Below are 14,967 nucleotides of genomic sequence, written 5' to 3'. Positions count from 1 at the left end.
TTTGACTTTGTCTAAAAACAATTGGGGTGCAGCACCTGTCCTGCAAGTCTTTGGGGATCCTCAGCAGGAGAACTGGTTCAGAACAGTTCCTCAGCCAGACTCCTCAGGTTTGCAGTCCCCATTTGCCAGAGTGGCTTATTGTACCAAAGGTAAGCTGGAAACAAAGTCTTTTGCGGAGGCAGTGAAGAAAAAGAAAGCAAACCTTTGCTCAGTGGATTTTGTGTCTCCAGATAGACCGCTGTGGCATATGCAGTTAAGGCTTTGGGTTATTTCTATGATGGATTGGTATTTAATATTTATCTTGACTTACAGCTACCAGACCAGCCAGTTGAGGATCCACCCTACAATGCAGCTGCATATCCAGATAATAAATGAAGTCCCTGCCCTAAAGAGCTTTGCGATCAGAAAGAGAAGCCCAAACAGATGCATTCACAAAGTTTCACTGCAATCCAACCTACTTTTCTTGCTTCCCTGCACCGGTTCCATACTTACCTCCTTTGCAATTTTTTAAAACCCGGCAAAGAGCCAACTGGGAATTCGGTGGGACCAATGGGTGTTCAGGGAGACCAGCATTCAGCCATAGATCTGTATTTACTTCATTGAGCCACTTAAGAGCCAAATGTCCAAAGGAACTTTCTAAATGGCGCTCTCGGAATTTGCAGCCACATGTGTTTGGATGCCAAAAAAAAAACCCACATGTATATGCAAGCAAGAGAAGTACCTGGAAGAGTGCCCCGGGGTCTGTACAATGCCAGGGCCTTGCATGTACAAAAGCTGCATGGGTACAGAAAGGCTGGGGATGAATTTGGGAGGGGCTGTGAAAAATGCATCCCTGCATGGCCTGATAGTGACGTCTGCATGGGAGCGGGGGGAGGGGGAGGGGGAGGGGACGGCACCTGCTTGTCTGTGCACGGTGCACAATGACAGCACCGGGCCTGGGGAAGTCATGGAGCAGAGAGCTGTTTTGGAAGATACTGTCTTTGCCTTGGAGAGTGGAAGCCCTACTTGTAACTCAGTTAGACCTGGGCTGCTCCCTGGGCAGCGGGGCAGCAGATTTTGGATAAGCCACTAGGCAGTATCATGACAACCTGGCTCCACTCTGGGATGCAGTCCATGGACTATGGGGCCAAGGCCCCCCACCCTCCCTATTCCTGCTGCCTATGCAAGGAGACAGCAATGCACAGGCTCTTGCCACCATGGGCCCCTGCCTAGCTGCCGAAGGGCAGGAGACAAGCTCCCAGCTGCCCCGCCATGGCTGTTCAGCGCCGGCCCTTACCCATGGCCTTCGTCAGGCTAAGACGCAGCCTACTTCCAACATCCGACCCCTTGGAGCTAACACAGCAAGACTGGCTCTGCGTCCAAAGGGGGCCCATGCATGTCCCCCGCCTGCCAGGAACATCACGGTGCATTAAATGGGGCATTGGTTGGGATGATGCTCAGGGCACTTGGGAGGAAATGAAGCTGTGAGACAGGCTGGGGAGGGGAACTTTTTCCCAGTCATGCACTTTTCTTCTTCCAGTGACTTTCCAACAAGATGCTCCGCTATTCACAGCAGGCTTGGATTATTATTGCAATAGTTAATGGCCACAGGGATGTACCTTGTTCCCTTTCCTGATGTCTCTGGAGCAGAGCTCAGCCAGCCATTTCCACTGTCCTCCTTTACGTGGGGAATTTAGCTCATTGTCTGGCTACCCAGACTCTGTTATGGCCTCCATTACCTCTGCCTCAGAGCATCGCTCAGTCTTTACTGTATTTATCCTCTCAATGCACCTGCGAGGCAGGGCAGGGCTGTGATCTCCATGTGCATAAGGGGAAACGAGACACAGAGAAACTAAGGCCCAGGTTTTTAAAGGATTTAGGCTGTTTGTAACTGGCTATGGGCTACGTCACAGTGCAGCCAAAAAGGTGGCAACTTGCCAAGTCTACCAAAGTGTTGCGATCTAATTGCCCCATGCGCACACCAAGAGGTATCGAACCCCTATTGACTTAACTATAGGAAACCCAGCACAGAGCAGCGTACTCCCTGCCTCTAGTGCCCAGACACAGGAGTATCCTTCTGCTAAAGCATTTCTCTGTGTCCGTTTGTTAGGAATGTATGTTCAGGCATTTTCTGACGACTATCTTGTGCAAACAAATTGCACATCATAAAACTGCATGGATCTGCTAGTGCACTGATAGCTTCAAGGTTTCGTTATGTTCAGGGTACGCTCTGTTAACTCGCTATGTTAAATCCTCTTTATGCAAACATCCCCACAAGCAAACTCAGTGACCGGCGAGATGAGAGCATTCCTAGAAGGGGGCCTGAGCCAAGGGAAGGGAAATCAGCTTCAGAACTCACACTCATGCTGTAGGCTTTTGTAGTGTTCACTCAGCTATAGTAACAAGCATTTGGCCCAGTGTCTGGTCCACCTCGGATGGATCAGCAGGCTTTAGTCAATTGCGTTCACATGCAGAAATACTGAAAGCACTTGAAGCTCTAAGAAGTTGTCTTAACTTTCAAGGCTAACATAATGTTACTAGCTGTGATCTCATCACAGTTATACAACATCCTGAGACAAACCGAACAGCACTTGCACATCTTCATACCTGAAACGACTGCTTCTTGGAGCAGCTAGTTCTGGAACCCACAAGGGGAGAGGTATTTCTTGATTGGGTCCGAAGTGGAGCACAGGATCTGGTGCAATATGTAAATCTAATTAGCCCACTTGGAAATAGTGACCATAATAATGTAATAATATTTAACCTCCCTTTGGTGGGATAAACATCTCGGCAGCCCAACACTGTGGCGCTGAATTTCAGAAAGGGGGATTACACAAAAATGAGGAGGTTAGAAAACAGAAATTAAAAGTATCAGCGGGGTAGCTGTGTTAGTCTGTAGCCGCAAAAACAAGTCTGTGGCAACGTACAGACTAACAGATTTTTTGGAGCATAAGCTTTCGTGGGCAAAGACCCACTTCATCAGGTGCATGTAGTGACAAAGGGAGTCTGTGCCCACGAACGCTTGTGCTCCAAAAATCTGTTAGTCTATGATGTGCCATAGACTTCTAGAAATTAAAAGGTGAAATTCTTGGAAGATGCATGGAAACTTTTCGAAGACACCATCTTAGGCTACGTCTACACGTGCACCCAACTTCGAAATAGCTTATTTCGATGTTGCGACATCGAAATAGGCTATTTCGATGAATAACGTCTACACGTCCTCCAGGGCTGGCAACATCGATGTTCAACTTCGACGTTGCTCAGCCCAACATCGAAATAGGCACAGCGAGGGAACGTCTACACGGCAAAGTAGCACACATCGAAATAAGGGAGCCAGGCACAGCTGCAGACAGGGTCACGGGGCGGACTCAACAGCAAGTCGCTCCCTTAAAGGGCCCCTCCCAGACACACTTTCATTAAACAGTGCAAGATACACAGAGCCAACAACTAGTTGCAGACCCTGTATATGCAGCACGGACCCCCAGCTGCAGCAGCAGCAGCCAGAAGCCCTGGGCTAAGGGCTGCTGCCCACGGTGACCACAGAGCCCCGCAAGGGCTGGAGAGAGAGTATCTCTCAACCCCCCAGCTGATGGCCGCCATGGAGGACCCCGCTATTTCGATGTTGCGGGACGCGGATCGTCTACACGTCCCTACTTCGATGTTGAACGTCGAAGTAGGGCGCTATTCCCATCCGCTCATGGGGTTAGCGACTTCGACGTCTCGCCGCCTAACGTCGATTTCAACTTCGAAATAGCGCCCAACACGTGTAGACGTGACGGGCGCTATTTCGAAGTTGGTGCCGCTACTTCGAAGTAGCGTGCACGTGTAGACGCAGCCTTAGAGGCCCAACTTAAATGTATACCCCCAATTAAAAACCACAGTGGGAGTACCAAAAACCTGTCACCATGGCTTAACAACCAGGTAAAAGAAGCAGTGAGTGATAACAAGGCATCGTTTAAAAAGTGGAAGTTAAATCCCCGTGAGGAAAAGAGAAAGGAGCATTAACTCAAGTGTAAAAACGTAATAAGAAAAGCCAAAAAGGATCTTGAAGAACAGTCAGCCAAAGACTCAGAATGTAATGGTAAAAATGTTTTTAAGTACCTCAGAAGCAGGAAGCTTGCTAAACAACCAGTGGGGCCACTGGACAATGAACGTGCTCAAGGAGCACTCAGAAAGGTCAGTAAATGCTTTGCTTCAGTCTTCATGGCTGAGAACGTTAGGGAGATTCCCAAACCTGAGCCATTCTTCTTCGGTGACAAATCTGAGGAATTGTCCCAGGCTGAGGTGTCAGTAGAGAAAGTTTTGGAACAAATTGATAAACTTAACAGTAACAAGTTACGAGAACCAGATGGCATTCACCCAAAAGTTCTGAAAGAACTCAAATGTGAAATTGTAGACCAATGAACTGTCGTTTGTACCCTATCCTTGAAATCAGCTTCTGTAACTAAGGACCAGAAGATAGCTAATGTGATGCCAATATTTTAAAAGGGCTCTGTAGGTGATCCTGGCAGTTACAGATCAGTAAGTCTAATGACAGTACTGGATGAATTAGTTGAAACTATAATAAAAAAATAAAATGATCAGACATATAGGTGAACATAATTTGTTGGGAGAAGTCAACATGATTTCTGTAAAAGGGAAATCATGTGTTACTAATCTGTAGAGTTCTTGGAGAAGGTCAATAAGCATGTGGACAAGGAGAATCCAGTGGCTATGCTGTACTTAGATTTCCAGAAAGTCTTTGACAAAGTCCTTCACCAAAGCCTCTTCAGTAAAGTAAGCTGTCATGGGATAAGAGGGAAGGTCCTCTCATGGATTGATACCTGGTTAAAAGACAGGAAACAAAGGGTAGGAATAATTAGTAAGTTTTCAGAACAGAGACTGGCATCTAATAGTGTCCCCCTAAAGTCCGTACTGGGACCAATCCTTTTCACCTATTTATAAATGATCTGGGAAAGGGGTAAACAGTGGAGTGGCAAAATTTGCAGATGATACTAAATTGCTCAAGATAGCTAAGAACAAAACAGACTGGGAAGAGATTCAAAAAGATCTCACAAAACTATGTGATTCAGCAACAAAATGGCAAATAAATTTTAATGTTGATAAATGCAAAGCAATGCACATAGGAAAAAAACCCTCCCAACTCTACATCCAAAACACTGGGGACTAATTTAGCTATAACCATTCAAGGGAGAGATCTGGGAGCCGTTGTCGATAGTTCTCTGAAAACATCCGCTCAATGTGCAGTAGCACTCCAATGAGCCACAGAATGTTAGGAATCATCAAAAAATGGATAGAGGATAAGACAGAGGATATCTTAGTGCCTCTGTGTAAATCCACGGTACTCCCACATCTTGAATACTGCGTGCAGATGTGGTCACCTCATCTAAAAAAAAAAAGATACATTGTCATTGGAAAAGGGTCTGAGAAATGCAATAGAAAAGATGAGGGGTTTGGAAAGTGCAATATGAGGAGAGATTAAAAAGACGGGGACTTTCCATCTTAGAGGAGAGGAGACTAAGGGGCGATATGGGAGAGCTCTATAAAATCATGATGGATGGGGAAAATGGGAATAAGGAAAAGATTTTTAATTGCTCTCATAACAGAAGAGGTAGGGGTCACCCAATGAAATTCACAGGGTAAAGGTTTAAAACAAGCAAAAGGAAGTTCTTCTTCTCTAAGCTCACAGCGGGCCTATGGAACTCCTTGCCAGAGGATGTTGAGAAACCAGGACTTTAATAGGATTTTAAAAAGAACTAGATAACCAGGATGGGCAGGGATGGTGTCTCTCACCTCTGTTTGTCAGAGGCTGGAAATGGATGACAGGAGAGGGATCACTTGATGCTTCCCTGTTCTGTTCACTTCTTCTGGGACATCAGGCTTTGGCCACTGTGGGAAGACAACACACTGAGCTAGATGGACCTTTGGTCTGACCCACTACAGCCGTTCCTATGTTCCCATGTGAGCCTTTCCCTCATTCAAAACAAAATTCAAGGTCTCAGTCAGGAGAAAATAACTTCTTCAATCCCCTACTAAGTTGTGCAGAAAGGCCCAGTTCAGCAAAGCACTGCATTGTTAGCTTAGCTGTAGCTATTGACGTTTCCGGGTCTTAACTTAAGCTCCTGCCTGAGTGCTGTGCAGAGTAGGGGTGGACTTCAAGCACATGCATTAAGTTAAGCATGTATTTGAGACCACTGTGGACTCAGGGTCCCGATACACAATCGCCTACTGGGGGGGCCGTGCCGAGACACTTCTTGCTGGGTGGAGATGTAATTTTTGACACAGCACCCTCACAAGCCAGAACATGGCTCTGCCTCCACCCTATCCATCCTCAGTTTCCTTGTGGGAAAGTTGCTCAAAGACAGAGGACCAGTATCACGGCATAACCTGCCCACTTTTGAGTTGTACAGAGCATGTGGAATCCCCTCCCTCTACTGCACAAAACAATTAGCAAACTCTCCCTGTCAGGTGAATGTGTAACGCTCATTCATATTGCACCATTCATGAGGTTTGTTTACTGGTTGCACTTCATTTATTCGGGCAAAGCCAGGAAGTTACCCTGGCTGCTTAGAATTAGTTTCACTTGCTGCTTCTCAGCACAGAGAATGCTCCTGTTTAGAAACAAATTAAAAAAAAAAACACCTGTTTTCATCAAACTTTTTACAAGGTCATGAACATCCATCCAAGTTATATCTGATTTTTCTAAAATTCTAAATCTCTGGTCAAAAACTACTTACCGGGGGCTGTTGAAACAAACCTATCGAGCAAACAAAACCCACGTGATTAATTGGCATCCTTGCAGAGGTGACTTTCGTTGCATGAATGGTCTTCGTGAATCAACCCTGAAATGCATGGACTTCTGGCTCAGGAAAAGACTCCCTCTTCTCACACATTCCCAGACCCAAAGTCTTTGAGCATGTTCCTTTCAGAGGGGCATGATACTGCAGAAGAGAGGCTAACAGAACCCACGCTGTCCGTCCACAATATAGTCTAGTTGTAGCATTCATTTATGGGAATTTGCCAAAACTTCTAATTGCCAAGGTTGTCTCTGCAGTACACGAGAACAGGAAGGGGTGAAACTGAAGAGACTGCCTTCTAATAATAAAAAGGGTTTATAAAATCTCATTCTGAGGATTATGAAGTGCCAGTATAAAAAAGCCGTAAACAGGATGTCTGAAAAGATCTGAGGCGGAAAGGTCATAATCTACAATTTAAATGGGTCGCGTTTTGCTTTCTTGTTATGTGCCACTAATGAGCTCGGGTGTAGGAAAATAAATTTGTTTCCGAAGCAACATTGGGACTTTTTGTGAGTCGAAATGTCAGCATTTTATAAGCAGATTTTTTTACCCTGAGTGTGTGGCGAGGGGGTGTGGGCAGCTTACAGTGCTTCTACCCTGCTGGCTTCTCAATCATCTGATTGTCTCGCAGCCAGGGCAGCTGGGGCTCAGGAGAGCAGCCTGTGAAGCCAGGAGGGGGTGAGCCTGTGCGAAAACATTCCAAACCCAACCTGAACCCTGTGGCTTTGACATTCGCTCCTCGCTGAATGGGGCCACGCACTTGGCTGTCATTTTGTTTCCATCAGCTTGGCGCAACACACCGGAGCAGAAAAAACTCCCTATGGCTGACGGATTAATAGCGTGGGAGGACATTACGGGCAGGACGGTAACCAGCACTGGGGGGCAGCAGCATCTGAAAGGAGCATTGCAAAGGGAGGATGACTGGGAGGAGCTTGGCAAGGGGGTGGAAGCCTGGAGCAGAGAAGGAAAGGAGGAGGGTGACCATGTTTCCCGAAGTGAAATACGGGACACCCGATGGGGGTGGGGGATGACGCCTTCCTGGCGCCCAAAACAGGGGACTCTCCCAGCCAAACAGGATGGATGCCCTACTCAGGCAGCGGGTGCTCCCGGGCTGCAGGGGAGCAGCTGCAGCTTCTGGCTGCCCCATGCCTTGGGGCACTGGGGATGGAGCTGCAGCCCTGGTGGGGGACCTCCCTGCACCGGTGCCCCCCCCCCGCAAGTGGCAGAGAGTCGGGAGCCAGGCACAGCTGTGTCAGTCCGGCTCCCAGCTCCCCTAAGTGGTGGGGAGCCAGAAGCCAGGCAGCAGCCACGCTGGTCCAGCACTTGGCTCCTCCGAGCTGTGGGAAGCTGGGCAGCAGCCACACCAGTCTGGCTCCCAACTCCTGTGAGCGCTCGGGAGCCAGGTGACAGCTGCACCGGTCCTGCTGCCAGATTTCCCACGCAGCAGGGAGCCACAGACTGGGCGGCAGCCACTCCACCGTGCAAATACGGGGCAATTAGCCCTTGTTAAAATAAATCAGGACGTCTTCCTGGTGCCTGAAGTACGGAGCTGTCCCGGCCATGAGAGGGTGGATGGTCACCCTCGAAAGGAGAGGAAAAACAATTGACGCTTTGGGGGAGGGGGTACGAGGGACAGGAAGGGGTGAGCGCCCTGGGGTAGAGACATGGGCTGTAGAGGAACAGAGATGCATAAGTCTGGCCACCAGGCATGGGCAAGAGAGAGCAAATCCTGGGGCAGATGGTGAGCTCCTGCCCCATGGTTACACACCTGGACCCACTGGAGCCAAAGCGAGTGTAACTGAGGATGTGCCTACATTACGTAGAGTCCACCTCCCAGGGTTCGAGTTCATGCTCCTGGCAGGTCAGCAGTTGACTCCCGTACTCAATGTCACAAGACGTAAGGGAGATCAACAGGAGAGGACAGCCCGGCAAGTCGATTGTAGATAAGCCGATTCTAGCTAAACAATTACCATGGCTAGAACTGTGTATCTAAAGGCAACTTTAATTTCCAGTGTAGACCGAAGGGGAAAGGGTGAAGAGCAGGCCAGAGGGAGCGTGCACAAACCCAGCCAATCAGGGCACAGCAAGAGATAGCCAATCAGGGCCAGGCTGGGCCCTATAAAGCAGCTGCAGGGCAGAGAAGAACTCACTTTCCCCGGCTAGCAAGAGCAAAGGACTAGCTCCCTGTGGAGAGGAAGCACCTGGGACAGATCGGTGCCGGGCAGACTCAGGACAGCCAAAGAGCAGCACCTGCTGGACACCTCCCAAGCTGAGGGCCCTGATGCAAAGGCCGAGAAGGTGCAAAGGTCACCAGTAAGTAACCCAGGGAATGGGAGCAGTCAAGGGGAGTGAAGGACGGCAAGACAAGTCTGTTTCAGAGTCCTGGATAAGGACCCAGGATAGAGGAAAATCCTGCCCCCCGCCCCACCTTCCTCCAGGCCCCTTACATTGCACCTAGCTACACTGGAGAAGGGCCCATGCAGATTGTGGCTTGCCCTGAGGCCGAGAGCTGGACTTTGGGACCCCTGGAATGGGGTGAGAACAGAGCAGCAGGCCCTGTCGGGGGACAACGCCCTCAAGAGGATGCTGCAGTCCAGGGAGCAACACAGGTCTGCAGAGCCACGACTGGTGAGAGACTGGCCAGAAGGTGGCACGCTCCGACAGACAGAACTCATTCCTGGTGTGACCAGCAGGAGGCACCGCAGCAGCGAGTTGACCCTGTTTACCTTCCAGCCGTGTTTCCCAAACTTGACACATTTGCATACCCCTTTCGGGCCTTATCGGCGTACCGCCTCTCCCCGTGCCGTCCCAGTGCTTATCTCCTGATTTCTAGTCATTTATTTTCTGCTGCGTACCCCTTGCAATGCTCTCGCGTACCACCGGTGGTACACGTACCACAGTCTGGGCAATACTGTACGCCAGCATTCTCACCTGATGTCTCTTGACTCTGATAATCCCCATACCCTTGTTTGCTCCGTCAACATCTCTCGGTGCTGCGGTGTGTGGCAGGCCGCTGTTCGTGAGTTGGGTTTTGTTCTTTGCGGGACAGCTGGCCAGCTAATTCTGGGAGCGTTCTGTGGATAAGGGTCTGAACACAATATGTATGCAGGGTTTGGTGTGTGTCTATTGCTAGCTGTACATGGAGATCCAGGCCTGTAGAGGCCTGGGAGGTGGTGCTTGTGTTACCAGAGGCTGGTGGATTCAAGGACTAACTTCACAACAAGCGCTGAAATGACTTCCTCATGCGAAGGGCAGGTGGTGGTGAAGTGCCTCGCAGCCCTGAGTATCCCGGGGGAGCTCCAAATGCCTTCCAACACCAGGAAGACTCTCACAATAAGATCTCTTGCCGGCAAAGAGGAAGCCAGAGGTGATGAGCTGGAGTAGAGAGACAATCCCAGAGGGACAGAATGAACCTCCATTCCTGGGAAGGTATCCAGAGATGTCAGTAGAGCACCCTCTTGGGTTTATCCAAGGTGGGCCATCCTTGGAAGGCTCAGATGTTCCGTGTGTTCTGAATGGATGTTTCTCTGGACCTTACCTGCACCTTTTCGGTCCTTCCCGCTTGGGCTGGGCAACTCCTGAACTGGGGCACTACATGATTCAAGAGACTTGTGGAAGCAAAGAGTGTGAGGCAGGAGACCTCAGCTGCCCGCTTCATGGTCCTTCGGCTGCAGCCCAGCACAGATGGTGGGTCTGGCTTCCCCGACTAGCCTCTGAGGAGTGGGGTGAAATGGCCTTGGATCACGGTTGTAAGGACCAAAGAACCCAGGGACAAAAGTCACTGGACTATAGGATGTATTCTGATACCATGAGAAGGGTGGTCTGAAGTGTGGCGGGGCCACAAGGCCAAGTTGTGGGTTGAGAGACCATTTGTGGGGTGGGTCATAGCTGCTACCCCATGCCTGGCCACAAGGAGGTGCTCCTGCAGTGAGTAAGCCTTTGCCTCGTCCCTATTCACTGCACCTGGCTTCCAAATCTTTTCTTATTTCAGACGTTCCAGAAACGCATGTGTCTCATACACAGACAAAAATACTTTCTCAGGCTCTTCAGCGCTCAAGGACTTTGAAGCACCGAGTAGCAACCCTTAGCCACAGATTTCCCAGCTCTCCCATCCTGATAAATATCCTCCTTGAAAACAGACATGTGCCTTGTAAAAGGAGTATTCATAGATTTGGGGTCTTTGGAGGAGCAGCAGACGCAAAGTCAATTTTCAACCAATCTTGCTGCCGTAGGCACTTGACTTTACTTTGGTCAAGAGGATTTGCGTGGGTGGGAAGAATTGATCCAACCAGATATAACAAACCTGGCAAGCTAATGAGCCTTTGTCAGCAATGCAGACGACATTTCAAATTTCCATTTTCCATTGTTTCGGCATTGGCAGGGATGAGTAGACCTCGCTGGAAAGTGAGCAGTGCAAGCTGGTACCGGCAGTTTGTAATCACTCGTCAGGGACGACGTTCTTTGCATTCCCTGGGGTTTAGCAGAGAGGGATGGGTTTTAAGTGGCGGTTCCTCACCTGCATTGAATGTCCCTCATTACATGGGATAGCCCACTGCATTTCAGAGACTTTGTCCTCATTGCAAAGTGAACCACAGTGTCATCCTTCATTAGAATCCCAGCCATGTACACACACCTTCCCTGGAACCTGGTGATGCTTTAAATTCAAGATGGCTGCCCCTTCAGGGACGTAGGCTCTAGCACAACTCATCAGCTGCTAACACTAGCTCTCGTCAAGGGCTGCCAGTCTTGCAACACCTTCCCACCATACCTCACATGTGCCCCGTAAGGACAGACAAATTCTCCCACAAGGCACGGGGAAAGAGTTCCCTGGTCAAAAGACCAGGGTGGCAGGGATACATGCAGGTGAGCAGCGTGCTGGGGGGGGGTATGCAGCAGCTCAAGGGTTATCGTACACCTGAGTGCAGCCAATGAGAGCGCACATCGCGCAGGTTAGCTCAGCGGTGAAGCCAGACCCAGTGTGCCCTTGTAGCCAAGAAGACTAATGGCGTATTGGGGTGCATTAGGAGGAGCATTGTGAGCAGATCTAGAGAAGTGGTTGTTCCCCTCTATTCGGCACTGGTGAGGCCACATCTAGAATATTGTGGCCCATTTTGGGCCCCCCAGTATAAAAAGGATGTGGATGTGCTGGAGTAGGTTCAGCAGAGGGCAACAAAAATGATTAAGGGGCTGAGCACGTGACCTATGAGGATAGGCTGAGGGATTTGGTCTTGTTTAGTTTACAGAAGAGAAGACTTAGGGGTGATTTAATAGCAGCCGTCAACTTCCTGAAGGGGAGCTCTAAACAGGATGGAGAGAAACTGTTCTCAGTGGTGACAGATGGCAGAACAAGAAGCAACGGTCTGAAGTTACAGAAGGAGAGGAGTAGGTTGGGTGTTAGCAAAAACTACTTCACCAGGAAGGTGGTGAACCCCTGGAATGCGTTACCTAGAGAGGTGGTGGATTCTCCATCCCTTGAGGTTTTTAAGTCCCAGCTGGACAAGGTCCTGGCTGGGATGACTTAGTGGGGGTTGATCCTGCTTGAAGCAGGGGGCTGGACTAGATGACCTCCTGGGGTCCCTTCCAGCCCTAGGATTCCATGACTCTCTGATTCTGTGGAATGACCCTGGAGGCCAGGGGTTTCCAGACTGCATTGCACTGCGACCCCTTCTGACAATCCACATTACTGCATGGCCCAGGAGGGAGACAGGAGCCTGAACCAGGGCCCCAGGCGGGAGGTGGGGGGAGGCCCAAGCTGAAGCCTGGTGAGGGCCTGTAACCTGACACACAGGGGAAACCCTCAGGCTTCAGCCTGGGGCTCAGCTGTTGGCTTCAGTCCTGGGCCTCATTAAGTCTAAGCCAGCCCCGGTGACTCCATTAAAATGGGCCTCTCCTGCTTCTATTGCTTACAAATTTACTGCCCTAAGGGCTGGTAGATGGCCAGGGAGAGTCGAGGGCGAACCGGGAGGATGCCAGCCTTGGAGGGAGTCTTTCTGAGCCAGCAGCTCTTTAAATATTCGCCTTTGCTCAGGCCCACTGACGCGGGTAACTGCCCCAGGCCTGGTGACTCAAAAGGGCCCAGGGCTCCCGACGGCTGGGCGCTCCGGGCCCTTCAGCTTTCTGCTGGAGCCCTGCCCAGCACTTTCCGCATGGTGCTTAGGCGCCTGCGGGAGGCGAGCGCCTGGCCCTACCCCCTGCCTATTTCACTGAGGTACAATTAGCTTTCTTCCAATGTGTTAAATCGAAAAGGTAGCAGAGGAGGGGCCGTCAGGGACACAAGCCCACGAAGGGAGCTGCTCCTTTAAAAAGCCCTGCACCTGACATCACTACAGACTTCGCTGTCCTGAACTCAGCCCGCCAGTGAAGCACGAGGACGTTCCCAGGCCTCCTAGATGTGCCCACGCTGATATTTCCCAGTGCAGCAGCTCGAAAGGCATGGGGTGACTGGAGTTTTCCGAACACACCGCTCCAGCTGTTTTGGGGTCCAGGGCCAGCGAAGCAGACGAATGCCCTATCAGATGCTGAGCAAGATTCACGCATTCAGCGCTTCAGCCGGCTCAAGCTTTTAGTCTCTCCCCTTTTGCGCTGAAGTGGAAGTAGCGCTTGCTGAGCGATGCCCACGGTGGATTCCACGTGGGTGCATGCCCCTTCGGCTGGAACAAACCGGCTTACCTTTCCAAGCCGTTCTATCCCTTCATGGGCCTTCGTGAGGGACTTCAGACTGTGACTTTAGGTCAATTGATTTTCGGCTTTGGATCCCGGGTCTTATATTTTCTTTTCAACCCGGATCCAACTGAGTTGAAGGAAGGTGACCAAGACTGTATCAGCCCTCACGCTGTGGAGTTTCACGTGCCTTTGTTCACCCAGGTTCGCAGATGAGGTAGCCTAAGGTTACTTACGCACTGTCAAACTGTAGTAGCAGCCAGGCAGACAGCAGTATTCTACCTATGTCTGCTTAGAAGGCCATGCCCTGTCCCCTTGGATAGGGAGCTTGCAATTTGCATCCATGCCTATGTCTCCTTGGTGTAGAAAGGATGGCAGTGATGCATGTCAACCTAAAATGAACCTGGGGACTGACACAGCTGCAGCATGAAACAACTTGTTTATTAAGCAGCGAATCATGGCACCATGACATAAAGCTGATGCTCTGGGATGTGAAGGTTCTGCCCATCGGTTCCTGGGTAGAATGTTGCTTTTGATTTACGCAGACTTAAATTCATTGAGTCTTGGATTCCCAGGCCAGAAAGGATCATTGTGACCATCGAGTCACCGTGCAAGCTGGAGGCCTTCCCCAAAGTAACTCCCAGAGCTGCACTTGAAGAACAACATCCAATTTTGATTTTAAAATTGCCAGGGATGGAAACTCCACCGCCACCCTTGAGGCATTGTTCCAATCAATCACTTGCCAGTAAAAACCGACCACTGATTTCCACTCGGATAGTCCGTCTCTCACCAGGTGATTCGGCTACGACGGGGTCTACAGAAGAGGTTAGAGTAAAATCCCTTCCTTGAGGAAGAGAGGGATCAGCTGGTTTGGCCTTTCCCAGTAAGTGCCCTTGTGGTCCAGAACAACACATAACCATAGACACATAAGCAACTACCCTGGGGCTCGGCCATTTCAAAGGGACCATGTCTCTCCCCTCTCCCGGCATACACCATAACTGTAGCAGCAGCAGCCACAGCCTCAGGCCCTTTAAATCACCACCAGAGCCCCATGCTCCAAGCCCAGCTCCGACCCTTCTCTCAGATGCCCTGCCCTTTCCAGGGCATGAAGCCCCCCCTCTCTTTGCCCAGGGGCCCAGCTCTGACTGGCTGCCTAAGTGGTTTTACTGCAGCAGTGTCTGGGTTCTGTTCCCCTGCAGGGCAGCTATTCCTGGGTGAGTCATTATTCTAGGGGCCCTGCAGATGAGTAAGTGTCCTTTTCATAAATACAAACAGGTGACTAAATGAAACATCCCTTTGTCTGCTCTGGAGGATCATCGCCTGTAAATGGATCCCAGATAAGTTTGGTTTAAAGTCTCCCCCCATAGAGGGCAATTTTATCTGAACACAGACAACTGTTTTCCCCTTAGCAGTTCTCCAAGTCCCAACGCTGTCCCGGCTCATTAGCTCAAGCGACTGGGAGGCAGCTTTGCCCAGCGCTCGGTCCCTAACTCAGAAGTGCTCTTCCTTGGTAAGTGATATCTGCGGGTGG

Source organism: Carettochelys insculpta, chromosome 18 (genome assembly GCF_033958435.1).
Source record: "Carettochelys insculpta isolate YL-2023 chromosome 18, ASM3395843v1, whole genome shotgun sequence".
Taxonomy (NCBI): Eukaryota; Metazoa; Chordata; order Testudines; family Carettochelyidae; genus Carettochelys; species Carettochelys insculpta.
The sequence above is the reverse complement of the archived record's forward strand: the minus strand, read 5'-3'. Positions refer to the sequence as shown.